The 13,089-nt window shown below is 36.3% G+C and overlaps 1 protein-coding gene across 25 annotated transcripts in view; it reads right to left on the reverse strand.

The window, feature by feature from the left end:
• The window catches only part of SLC16A7 (solute carrier family 16 member 7), a 724,207-nt gene that overhangs the window by 116,188 nt on the left and 594,930 nt on the right, over window positions 1-13,089 (reverse strand). The window contains exon 1 of one of the 25 annotated variants that reach the window (XM_048217847.2): window positions 3,679-3,728. The exons of the other annotated variants lie outside the window; for them this stretch is intronic. The gene's annotated coding sequence lies outside the window, so the exon portion shown is untranslated. Of the gene's footprint in view, window positions 1-3,678; window positions 3,729-13,089 lie in introns of those variants that run through there. 25 annotated transcript variants of the gene reach the window in all.

Raw genomic sequence — 13,089 nt, forward strand, 5'->3', positions numbered from 1 at the left:
TAGGGTGTGAGGAGTAGGATGTGGGAGCCATGATTCTGTCTACCACACGGACATACTGTGATTAGTGCGTGAACTTGAGGCAGAAGACCGTAAGTTGGTCTAGGAACTGTTCGTGATAAACCGCTGACACGGCTTTGTAAATTTATCACGTTCCTCTAACAATACAACTAAAAATAGCTAGCAATCCAAATTCAAAAGGAAATTTGGCCAATTAAATATAATTCTGAAAAGAGTTATTGGTTACAAGAACATCTGATTTCAAATTATCTCTCTGAACAATTTATGAGTCTTGACTCAGTGCTGAGCACCGGTTTCCTCCTCTACACGGTGGGGTAGTAACACCTGACCTGCTCTACACCAAGACTGTATCAAGAACCAAATTAGATTAAACCACGAGTGTGGACACTCTCTGTAAGTCAGAAAGCCTTATACAAATAAAATACAAATATAAGAAACTCAATATCGTTATTTTTGTTCAAATTATAGTTATTTTTAAAGGGTTCCAAAAATAAATAAATGTACCTATGATGTGGGAAACAAAGGCAGAAGGAAATGTAGTTAAAATTAAATGTCTTTATAACCTGCATCCCGTGGACAAATTCTTGAGGCAGGCAGAGTATAATGTTCCTCCAGGAAGCTCCTACCTGTCTTAATGTTAATGCCTTGCTAGACACAAAAACAACCTCAGTTTGATGATAGCAAGGCCTCCTATATCCCTGAATCTTCTTTAGCATACAAAAATCCTTTTGGAACTTCCCTTATCTTTATTTCCCCCAACCCCAAAGTATATAATCAGCTACTCCTCATAATCCTGGGACAGCATCTCTTTCTGCCCACAGGTCCTGTACCCGTTCTTTAATAAAACCACCATTTTGGGATGCCTGGATGGCTTAGTCGGTTAAGTGTCCACCTTCAGCTCAGGTCATGATCCCAGGGTCCTGGGATCGAGTCCCACATCAGGCTCCTTGCTCAGCGGGGAACCCGCTTCTCCCTCTGCCTGCTGTCCCCCTGCTTGTGCGCTCTCTCTCTCTGACAAATATTTTTTTTTTTAAATCTTTAATAAAACCACCATTTTGCACCAAAGACACCTCAAGCTTTCTTGGCTGTTGGCTCTGGACCCCACCAAACCTCATCAAAAAAAACATGCAAAAAACTACATCACCTATAGTCTCCACATTTATTTTAAAACCAGCATTCACATTAGTAATAGTAACATAATGCTTATTACTATTGAAATTTATCATTTATTACCTTTAAAATATTCTTCTGACGGAGGAAGGGTTTACATCCAGCTCTCTTTTATACACAGAGAAACTGAAGCTTAATCTCTTGACTGAGATTACACTGAATATGGAGTCATAGAAGGACTAAAGGCTATTAGTGCCAACTTTAAAATCCGTTCTAGTTTAAAAACAGATTTAAACACCAGCCAAGTCAATATTCCCATTCACATTAAGATCCACCAATTCCACAAGCAGTGTGACTTGGCGTTAACTAGACACATTGAGGCGGCTCACAAATTCTGTCAGCAGAGAATCCTGGAGTCCTTTGGTTTCCAAGATTCCCAAGTCTAAGTTTTCACAGGAAAGCATCACATCTGAAGAGTGACTCCTAAAAGAATCTGAGAATAACCAACTAACTGTTGAGATGCACGTTTCAAAAAAAAAAAAAAACGAAAAAGGTATCCAACTCCATCTCTGAAAGACTTAGCAATGTAGCATTCTATTGCACTGGCTGAAACTTCCCTAAATCTCCAAGATTTTCTTTAAAGGCCCTCTCTGGATATGGACAGAGTTAATTAAATTACTTCACATCACCACGAGTCCTACATCAAAACTGTTGTTTGTGCCCCGCCTTTGCATTTTCTGTCTCAAATCCTGTTTCCCAAAGTGATAAGGAGTTCCTACAAAAACATCAAAGAGATTCACTTCAGTCCAATGTATTTGGGATTTCAAAACAATACCTGTTTTTAATTTTTGGGAGACTCTTCCCTCTACTTTTGGTAGGATAATGTATAAGCGTATGTATATGTCTGTTTATAAGGCAATAATATGAAATTGTTACATAAATACATGAAAACTCTATTTACATTAAATTTATTAATTAAAAAAATTAAAGCAGGAGTAAGATTTCTAAGCTCTAACAATAAATTAAGATCATCAAAATTTTTTAAAGATTATTTAAATATACTTCACAGGAGAAAAGACTAAGAGGAAAGAATGGAGGAAATACAGTGTCATTTGGACAGCACTAGTATTGTTACCTAATTTCACCAGAGAACTGTGACATTATAGTCTAAAATGGAAGGAATTTGAGATTGGCAGTCAATCTGCTTATTGTGTTAAGTTCCAAGACTATAAATAAGCAGACTAGGGACATGTAATTGTCTCCTTTAGTAAATATCACATGAAAACTTGTCAATTCTACCTGCAAAGAATTTCCTTGCAGTGACAATTAAATCCATTTAAATTTAGAATCAATATTAGAATACGTTTTATAAAAGTACTAGCATTATCATACCATAATAAATAAAATTTATATGATAAAGTTAACATATCTAAGGACATAACATCCTACTACAATTAAATTTCTTTCTGACTTCAGTGACTACCACTGAAGTATATAATTTTGAATTCACTGCATTTATAGATACAATGATATATTGGTACTATTTGCTACAATCCACTTTTGTCTGCAGTAATTACATTCCTTACCCCATGCCTAAGCAATGTCTCTCATATTTTGATTCTCACATGAGATAAAATGATGAAATAAGGATTTTTTTTTTCTGTTCTTCGTTTTTCAACTATAAACCTATTAAAACTACGTGAGTTTAGTGGCACTGCAGTGGCTTAGTTGCTTAAGTGTCAGACTCTTGATTTTGGCTCAGGTCATAATCTCAAGGTGGTAACACCCCCGTCCCTCCCAAAAAAGAATGTGAGTTTAGAAATTCTCTGATTTTATTCTAAAACATTAGATATCAGAGTTAATTTTAATTTACAGTGTTTTGATATGCAAGACAGTAAAAGTTTTCTCATTTGCTTTAATGTGCACCTTTCTAAGAAAAAAAACAGAAACAAACCTTCAAAGTATGTGTTTGTGGCTGATAAGGAAAAAACAAAAGGACTAATTTGACAGTTATATGATCATATCCATTACATATTTTTTATTTTATTTTATTTATTTTATTTAAATAATTTTTTATTATGTTATGTTAGTCACCATACAGTATATTCTTAGTTTTTGATGTAATGTTCTATGATTCATTATTTGCGTATAACACCCAGTGCACCATGCAATATGTGCCCTCCTTAATACCCATCACCGGCCTATCCTAGTCCCCCACCACCCCCCTGAAGCCCTCAGTTTTTTCCCAGAGTCCACAGTCTCTCATGGTTCATTCCCCCTTCTGTTTACCCTCCCTTCATTCTTCCCTTCCTTCTCCTACCCATCTTCTACATATTTTTTAAAGAGAGGTAGTTAATATGAAATAAAACATTTTCTATTTGTTTTGGCATGCTCTTTGACCTTCTGAGTACTCTTCACCTTGTACAAAAGTTATGAAATAAGACCTTCTGAAACATGCAAGTCTATATCACAGGTAAGTTTTACAAAGGCTTTTACAAATTGAAAAAAACAAACCCTTATTTTATAGTCCCCTGAATATAAAAACAATACCTAAAGTTTAGGTGTATTTCATGGTTAGAAGCCAAGAGAAATTGCTTGATCCATTCTGCTGAAAATAAACACAGATAAGAAGAGGAAGCAAAGAAAACAACAACAATAAACAGGAATCTCTAAGCCTTTGGAAGGTTATGTTAATGTCCAATCTCTTATCCAACTATCAAGTAGGAAAAAATATGGCATTTTTAATCCTGTAATTCCAGAGGCCATTACTTAGGTGATTTAAATGGCCATACCTTTTAGAAAGAACCAGCAGCTATTTCAATATTGCTATTTAAATACCTCGTGGTGTCATAGAGTTCTATGTCTGCTGCATGGTTGTCTCACAATTAACTGACAGGAATTTTCATTGCAACTAAAATCATTACCTAAGGTTCACAATCTTTTCTAACTTGTGAAAAAAATTTAATTAAGACATAAATAAGATACATTTTTATCAAGTATTTATTAAAAGGGCCAAGTGTATGATGTAGAGGAGAGAAATTATTCATTTTTATACATGGTTGGTTATTACCTACAGTGATAAAAATGAAAAAGTATATTAGCTGAAATAGGTAATTTTATTGATATATTTGACACAATAGACAAGAATTCCCCCCAAAATAAGGAACTGTTTTGGAAAACATAGTAAAGCTAAAAGGAATATTTAACACTATATAAATCCACACTCAAACTTTCAAAAGAAACAGCATGTAATCCTCTTCTCCTAGGAGACAGTCTTCCCCTTAAACTTGCAGCATCATCCATTTATGTTTATAAACAGTCAGTGTTCATTAGGGCTTAAGAAAAAATTCTTCAAATGAATTATTCATTAGTCCCTCAATCATAGCTCCATACTTTATGACAGTAGTTAGCATTAGTAATAAAGCCAAAAATAACTGAGAACCCTTCTATTATTTTCCTTTAAATCTCCTTCTCCCTTCTTTTCCTCACAAGCCCAGAACACATGTTTGTTTTGGAAGCAAATGGCAAACACTTAAAGGAGAACTTAAAGTAAGTTATCAATGATCAAGGGAAAAATGTAAAATCACATCAGCTGATAAGTGGCTGACAGACCCAAGGTTGGAGAACAGTGAGGACATTATGGCAAAGCTAACGAGCAACATTCCTTTTGCTTCAATGACTGGCATGCGGCACCAAGTCATACTCTTAGATATCCCAAAACAAATCCACTGTTTAAAGTTGACACAACCACCACAGGTGATCTTTGAAAGTCAAAGGACACAGATTCGCCCAAACCTTGTTACATACAACTACGGAAACAGTAGTTACAGCCACTCTATGTAGCCCTTTTCATGGCCAACTTCAAGACGTTCTATTGCACACCTTCATAAGCAGTATAATCGAGAATCTCTAAACAAGTGTAATAAAATCATATGAGTAGAATCTAAGGAAATGCCTTATACCATCTCAGGATGAACACAAAGTGAGAAAACATTGAAACAAAAGGTTTTTGTTGCAGAACATAAACAACAACAAAAAAAACCCTGAATGCACTAATCTCATTCATGTATCTTTGTTATGGAGATATAAATCGTCCTCCCTTCTAATTGAGGAAGTCAAACATGAAAGAAAATCGAATGGTAACAAATATAATTTCTTTAGTATTGTACTGAAAATTAACCATGAAGAGGGACAAACCCAAAACACATTGCAGAAGCGTATCTTCATGATCCTGTCTTGTTAATGTGTCACCAAGTATCTTTCTATGATGAGGTGGGGGTGGCTGCGAGGGAGGCTTACATCGGAAATGCGAAGAGAGACAAACATATAGGAGCTTCTATTAGCTGCTTAGTTGCTGTCTCCCTGACGGCCAAATTTACATTTATCTTTCACTCTATGAAGCAAATTGCGCCAGAGCCTTTAGCAATATTATTTCTACATTTTAGTAGGGTGGACAAATATGGTATGGTCCTCTTATTGTGCCTCAAAACCTTCAACTAGAGGAAATGTAATCGACCAAGGTCCCAAGCTGCTGAGCTCTGAAATCCATTGCTGGATTTGCGGAGTCCACACTTTCCACTGGCTGCTCCCGGCCTACACCTGAGCATAGCATGGACATTAAATCAGACTGTACCTGGGACACATGGGACTCCTCTAGTGACCAGTTTTGGCCCGGGGATTCCCACATAGTTTTGCCTGGCCTTAGTTGGATATTCAATAGTTATCTCTGGGGAAAGTAAACCATTATTACTAAGCTGTCAAACCCAGACTGCTCCACAAACATCAGAATTGACTAAATGTGAAACTTTGTTTTAAAATAATTTCCAGCTTCCCAATGTTATTCCAGGAAGCTGAAGTACAACACATGAGTTAGAAAACTACACAGAGATTTTTGTTCCATGTAAATATAACCTCTGATAATCACAGGTATTTAAAAGTTAAATGGACTGCTCCGATCCTCTCAATTATTCTTTGATAATACTTATAACCGCATTTTACAGAGCGGGAAACACTCGGCTTAGAGAAGCCAAGTTTTCAGGGTTACACAATTTTAGGAGCAGGAGCCAATATTCCAACTTCAAACTTGCTCCAACTCTTTCTTTCCACAATTACCGTACAGTTAGAAGACGTACTTTTCATGAAAAGATCCTGAATGCTTGCACCAGTCACCAAGGGATGGTCAAACTATGTGGTGTGTAAAAACACATCCAGTGCTAAACTTTGATGAATTTTATGAGAAAATTCATGTGACAGTGTCATGGCTGTTTTATTTTATATAAGCCACCTTCCCTTTTCATGCATTGTGGAACAAGGAAATGTATAGATAGAGCCAATTTAAAATTCTTAATTTGTATTATAGTTGCCACAGAGCTAAGAGACTATGTTGTTTTTAAAAATAGCAATGGAAATTAATATCATTAATTAGGCATCTGTTCTCATAATCAAAAGATGATGACATATAAATCCTAAACACTAACTATTAAAACAATACAGTGTAATGCTTTGAGCAAGTGAAATATTACAAAGATATGTCTACAAAATATGTACTAATATCAGGTTTAGGATTTTTTTAGATAAAATTCTATTGAGCAAGATCACAAACCAGAGGTATAAATCCAATTAATTTTATCCAACTTTTATATTGAACTGACCAACAAGGATCAGCCCAGCACCTAGAGAACTTTAGACAGCACCCCCTCCACTTAGTTCATATGTTAATGTGGTTGAAGTCAAGTCATGGCACTATTTGGAATCAAAAAAGCAAAATACCTTTATATCAAAGTTCCATTTACAAATTTGAAGCCATCAAATTCCACTGGTGCCTCTGGTCTCATCACTCACAAGCTCTAAATGAACTGTTCCTCTAATCACTAATCCTCTATCTTGATCTCACATTCCCGGGGCTAGGTATTTTTTCCCATCAGGTTTATGCTCTCCACCCTACCACATCCTCTTGAAGTCCTTCCTAACATTTTCCACCATATCTTCTTGAGCTCCCTCTTTTTTCTCCCATTTTTTTTTAAATAAACAAACTTTCTTATTCCTAGCATGGACACTGTGTTGTCCCCCCACATTCTTTTCTCCTTGAAGACCTGACTCACAGCGTACAGGTAGTAGTACCCTTGAATACATATCCATATCATCAAATCCAGAACACAGGCTCAGCAAATTCCTAGTTCCATTTTGTGGCTTTTATATCATTTCTTTTTTAACTTATACAAGGAAATCTTTCTTCAATTAAGTTCCTTTCACCAAGCTGTATTACCCTGAATACGAAGACTCATCGGCTTTCAGGTCATTTCTTCAAAACCCATTTCTTTTCACTCTAAAGTTCCAGCATAATCAATATGCATAATCAATACCCTTGCACCACGATCAATATCTTCTCCAGAGAATTCATGACCTCCACTCCCACTCTCATTTTAGTAACTCCCTTTTAACTTAAACCTAATAGCCAAGCTGAATGCCTCTACCACTGGAGTCTGAAACATTAAAAGTCTACTCAATTAGTTTCTTATCTTTCGTGCAACCTTAAAAATGTTATTTCCATCAATCCTTAAAATTTTCCACTCCCTTAACACTGACGTCTTCTCCCAAACTCTTAGTCCTTTTCTAACCTCCATTTCTTTTCTGTTCAGCTGCAATGTTGATCTCCATTCAAATCCCAATTCTGCTATTTATTGGTAAAATACCTTGGGAAAGTTACTTAACTGGATCCTCAATTTGTTTTTTAAAAATGGGGATAACACTTATACCTCATAGGAAAGAAGGTAATGAACATGACAACATATATAATGTACTAAGTATAATTCCTAGCATATTATAAATACTTAGTAAATATTAACATCATCATGCCTTTGTCTTCCTGCAACAAGGAGCCTGAAAATTCCAAACTCAGAATGGGCCTTGTGACTATAATGCTGAGTAGAACTAGGAAAAAATGGATTAACCGTGTAGACTGATGTCACTATGTCACTATACATTTCAATTTCAGCATGCTCCTCAATGCCTCTCCAATAAGGTTTCCTCACACCTGTTGCCATTTCCCTTTTCTTTCCACTCTAGTTCTATACATCCTCCTGTCTCCTCAAGTTCCCTAACCACCCCCAGTCATCATCTGTGGTCCATCTGGCTTCTTATTCTCAGAAAAGGCCATCAGACAAGGCATAAAGTCTCAGAAAGTCTTGCTCTTGTCTGTACACATTCCTGTATGCCAATTAGTCCTTCACTCATTCCCACCTGCCTTCACCTGATAGGTGATCATTTCTTCTTGATCTTTGAAGGTTTTGCCATCTGATCTAACCCCCCTCTAGTCTCCTGTAATGCCACTTCTTCCCTTGCACTATATACACTGAATTAATTTCAGTTTCCAGCTCATTCCCATACTGTGTCACATCTTTGTGTCTTTACTACCTTAGTCAGCGTCAATGCCTATTGAGGAACCTTCTCACTCTTGTTAGGCAAGCTCCTATTTATTCCTCAAGACCCAAGTTAAGAGTTCCTCCTCTGTGAGAGTGGTGCATAAGAAAGACATAAGGGAGAGGATAATGAGAAGTATTGGCAGGATAAAAAACTCCCAGCAAAGGTGATAATAAGAAAGCCCCACAATATCTAGAGTTGATAGATGATAATGACTTTCAATTATGATATCGGGTTTCTTGCTTAACTTCTATCTTCCAATACATTTACACTTATTTCATGAAAAGCATTTCAACTGCTCCCTGACAGCTAAGAAATCGAGTCTTAAGCCTTTCAAATTTGCAGATAATTACGAAAATATCTCCAACTGTCAGGAAATTACCAGTTTTCCATCTGTTTATGAAGCGAGTTGAAAAGGGGAGGGCGGAAAAAGAAGTCAAGCTATAACACACATGTTTGTTGGAGAGGAAATCAAAATCAAATAAACAGAGATCACCGATTTAGATTTTTCTGCAATTTTCACAAATTTCTTAACTACCAGTTAGTTATAATATCATCACAATACAGCCCTAAGGTAACTTCTGAAACTGAAATTTAGGGTTTTATAACCTTGAACTGCAATAAAGACAGGGTCTCAGTGTTATTAACATCTGGCCATGTTTCACATTGTTTTGCTTTGCTTTGTTTCCATTTTTTTTTTTTTTGGTTGTTTAATTGTTTGTTTTATTTTGGCCATCCAGCTTTATTAAGTCCTATATGACATAAATCCTCCTGGCTTTACTGCTATTTAGATGTTATGCCAAATGTGAGCAATATATGAGGCCAAATATTCAAACTAAATGAATACTCTCAATATTTTAGTATAAAACCCACATGTTCAGAGTTGCAGCAGGATAGATACTACTCTTTAAAGGTCAGTATAATAATTGTCTCCATGGATATTTATGCTTTTTTTTGTGAACAGATGTAGGTCATTTTTGAGACAGTTTCAAAGTCACCTTCCCATGCTGGAATACAGATTTGACATTTGGTAAACTTTCAAAACCCGATCGTGTAACACAATTTTCTTCCATTCACCAAAATTCCCTCTGTGCTGTGGAAAGGCTGCTGGAAGACCAATGTTTTCAAACTGTTCAGCTTGATTACGCTGGTGCGGTACAACTTATCTAAAGCTATTTTAAGCATCTTCTTGGGTTACAGTAAGCTATATTGTAAATCTAATTACATTTGCCCACAGGAAAGTAAGTACATGAGAATCCTGCTCTGTAATCTACTTAATAAAAGGCTTTATATTTTTCTTCATAGCCTTTATCAAAATTGTTGTTACACAGTTATTTGTGTTTCTAACGTCATTCTCTTCCACTATAAATTCCACAAGGGCATGTGGAAGCATTGTATATGAGGTACCTAGTACAGTGCCCAGAGGACCAACCAATACATGTTTGATGAATGAATGAATGAATGAATGGTGACCATGTAAGAGATAACTAAATTTACATACATTTATGCTTGTCACTCTAAACTCAGGCTGAAAATGTATACATATGCCAGACACTTATTGGGACAGAGTGTGCTGTACTGTAACAAAGCACAGACTTTCAATTCTAATGGGATGGATTTAATAGCAGAGCTGGTATTTAATAGGTGTGTGATAAAGGCAAGTAGATTGAACTCATTAACCCTCTGTTTTGCACTGGAGTTAAGTATTAAAGATAATGCATACAAAAGTATGCAGCACAGTCCATGGCACAGAGCAAGGCCTTAATGTGGTAGGTAATATCACTTACTAATATTTCGTATAGCTTTTAAGTGAATTATATTAATACAAATTATCCCCAGGCTTTGTGAAATTGACAAAATAAATCTATTTTGAGCATATGTTGGCAGTGATAATTCATCCATAATTTATGGCACTAAAAGGAATTTTCCAATACCTTCATGCCTATTTTCCCAATTATTACAAGGTGTTTAAATAAGCTACTTTCAATTGAATTTCACCATTTGTTATTCTGTACACTATTTCCAAATCCTTCACAACTATTTGGAATCTCTCTCAATGGGTCTCCATAACCACAATCTTAATTCATGGTTAGTTCAGTTCTCTGGCCTAGACTGCATGTTCTTTCTCAATCAATTTTCATTTCATTATTACCCCTATATTGCATAACCTTGATATTGCATAACCTTGACCACTATCATAGCAGAAAAAGCAAATCTTCCTTCAATTGTGTTCTCCCTTCTGGCCCCTAGTTCTTCCAGGCTCTTTCCTCTGAATGAAGAATCAGATCCAATCGAAAGTCTTAGCATTTATTTATTCATTCATGGACATACATGGAGTACCATCTATGCTCTGGTCTGAATGTTTGTGTCCCCCAAAATTCATATGTTGAAAACCCAATGTCTAAGTGAATGGTATTAAAACGTGTGGTCTTTGGGAGGTGACTAGGAATGGGATTAGTGCCTTAAAAGAGGCTCTAGAGCTGCCTTGTCTTTCCCACCATTTGACGATACAACACGAAATCCATGACCCAGAAGAGGGCCTCCATCTGACCACGCTGGCACCCTGATCTCAGACTTTCAGCCTCCAGAACTGTAAGAAATAAACGTCTGTTGTTTATAAGCCTCCCAGTCTATGGAATTTTGATATAGTAGCACAAACGGACTAGCAAAATCTATATGCCAGATACTACATTAGATTACAGAGTTACAAAGAGGAACACAGTATGGTCTCTAGTATCAAAGAGCTCACAGTCTAATTAGGGATGCAAACTTACAAATAGTTATGAAAAACGTGGTAAGTGAAATAACTATGTGCGTGGCTTTATGAAAGCAGAGAAGGGATAACTAACTAGCCTGGAGAAAGTGATGGACAGGAACAGAATCCTGGAAAGCAATGGTTCTTAGAAGATAAAGAGGAAACAAGGGGATACAAGGACAAGGAGAAGGGTGTTCCAGGCCTGAGGGCCAGTAGGAAGCACTGCAACAAATAATCATCTATTCATGTAGCAGCCACTAAGACAACAAATTTACTTTGAAACACTTTTGTTAGCCAAACTGTGGGAAGAGCTTAGATGTCTGTCAACAGATAAAGAAGATGTGGTTCATATATACAATTGAATACTACTCAGCCATCAGAAAGATGAATATCTATCATTTACATCGACAGGGATGGAACTGAAGGGGATTATGCTAAGTGAAACAAGTCAAGCAGAGAAAGACAATTATCATGTAGTTTCATTCACATGTGGAACATAAGGAATAGTGCAGAGGACAATAGGGGTATAGGGGGAAACTGAAGGGGAAGAAATCAGAGAGGGAGAGAAACCATATGAGACTCTTGACTCCGGGAAACAAACTGAGGGTTGTAGAAAGGAAGGTGGGGGGATGGGGTAACTGGGTGATGGGCACTAAGGCAGGCATGTGATGTGATGAGCACTGGGGGTTATATGCAACTAACAAAGCACCAAACATTATATCAAAAACTGATGATGTACTATATGTTGGCTAATTGAATTTAAATTAAAAAAAAAAAAAACTCTTTTGTTACATCAGTTCACAAAGATGTCTCCAGCATAAAAATGAGTGGGAAAGGGTTTGTTTTAGATTGTGTTTAAGAGGAATTAACATCATAATTTTTTTTTTAATCTGTAAACTCAAACATTTTTCTCACAACACCATATAAGGCAATATTAGGAAACATCTGTTTTCTTATATTTTATTCAGTGTTTTGGGTCACATGGATACAGTATGGGATTCCAAAATGGCAGAGTATTAGCATTACTGTACATATCCCCACCAAACACAAATTCTAAACTGTCGTATTAGTGATATCTAGGAAAGACCACAAATGCTCTCTCTAAAGAGAAACTGACACACACTGGCAGGCACAACTGATAACGGTTCATTAAGCCCTAAGTTATAGAAAAGCTTGGCAATTGGCTCCCTCGTTTCAAAGGGAGAAAGTAATAACAAGGGATATCCGTAAGGTTTACTGATTGTCTCCAAGTCAGAAATATGCACTCGAAGACGACTCCCTTGAATGCAAAAGTAAAAACATTATAAAGACATTTTGAAAAAATAAAACAAGACTAATTTTATTTCCATTCTGATACATATATAATAACAGCCCTAGAAACCATTGCACAATTATAAAATAAATTTGGGCCCATCAGAAAAGAAATTTACTTATTAATACAACAACAGGTTTTATGTCCCATCAAGGCAGGGCCTTCAATTTTTCATCACACTTCCCCACCTCAATAAAAGTAAGTTCCAAGAAATATTTTTGAATGAATGAATGAGTGAATGCATGTTATATAAAAGACTCACTAAGGAGAATTTGGGGGCAAATGAATACACGTCTCTGCCTTAGCAGGGGATACAAATTAAAAGGATTGTTTTATACGAAGTAAAAGAGTGGGGGAAATGGCTCCTTGAGCTAGTTGAGTAGGGAAGGCCTCTGTGAGGGAGGAGGTGGGGGTAGGATAGATTTACCTAGATAAATACTTTGTATGTTTTCCATAGTTCTCATTACAATGCATC

The sequence above is a fragment of the Ursus arctos genome, unplaced genomic scaffold, assembly GCF_023065955.2.
Source record: "Ursus arctos isolate Adak ecotype North America unplaced genomic scaffold, UrsArc2.0 scaffold_21, whole genome shotgun sequence".
Classification (NCBI taxonomy): Eukaryota; Metazoa; Chordata; class Mammalia; order Carnivora; family Ursidae; genus Ursus; species Ursus arctos.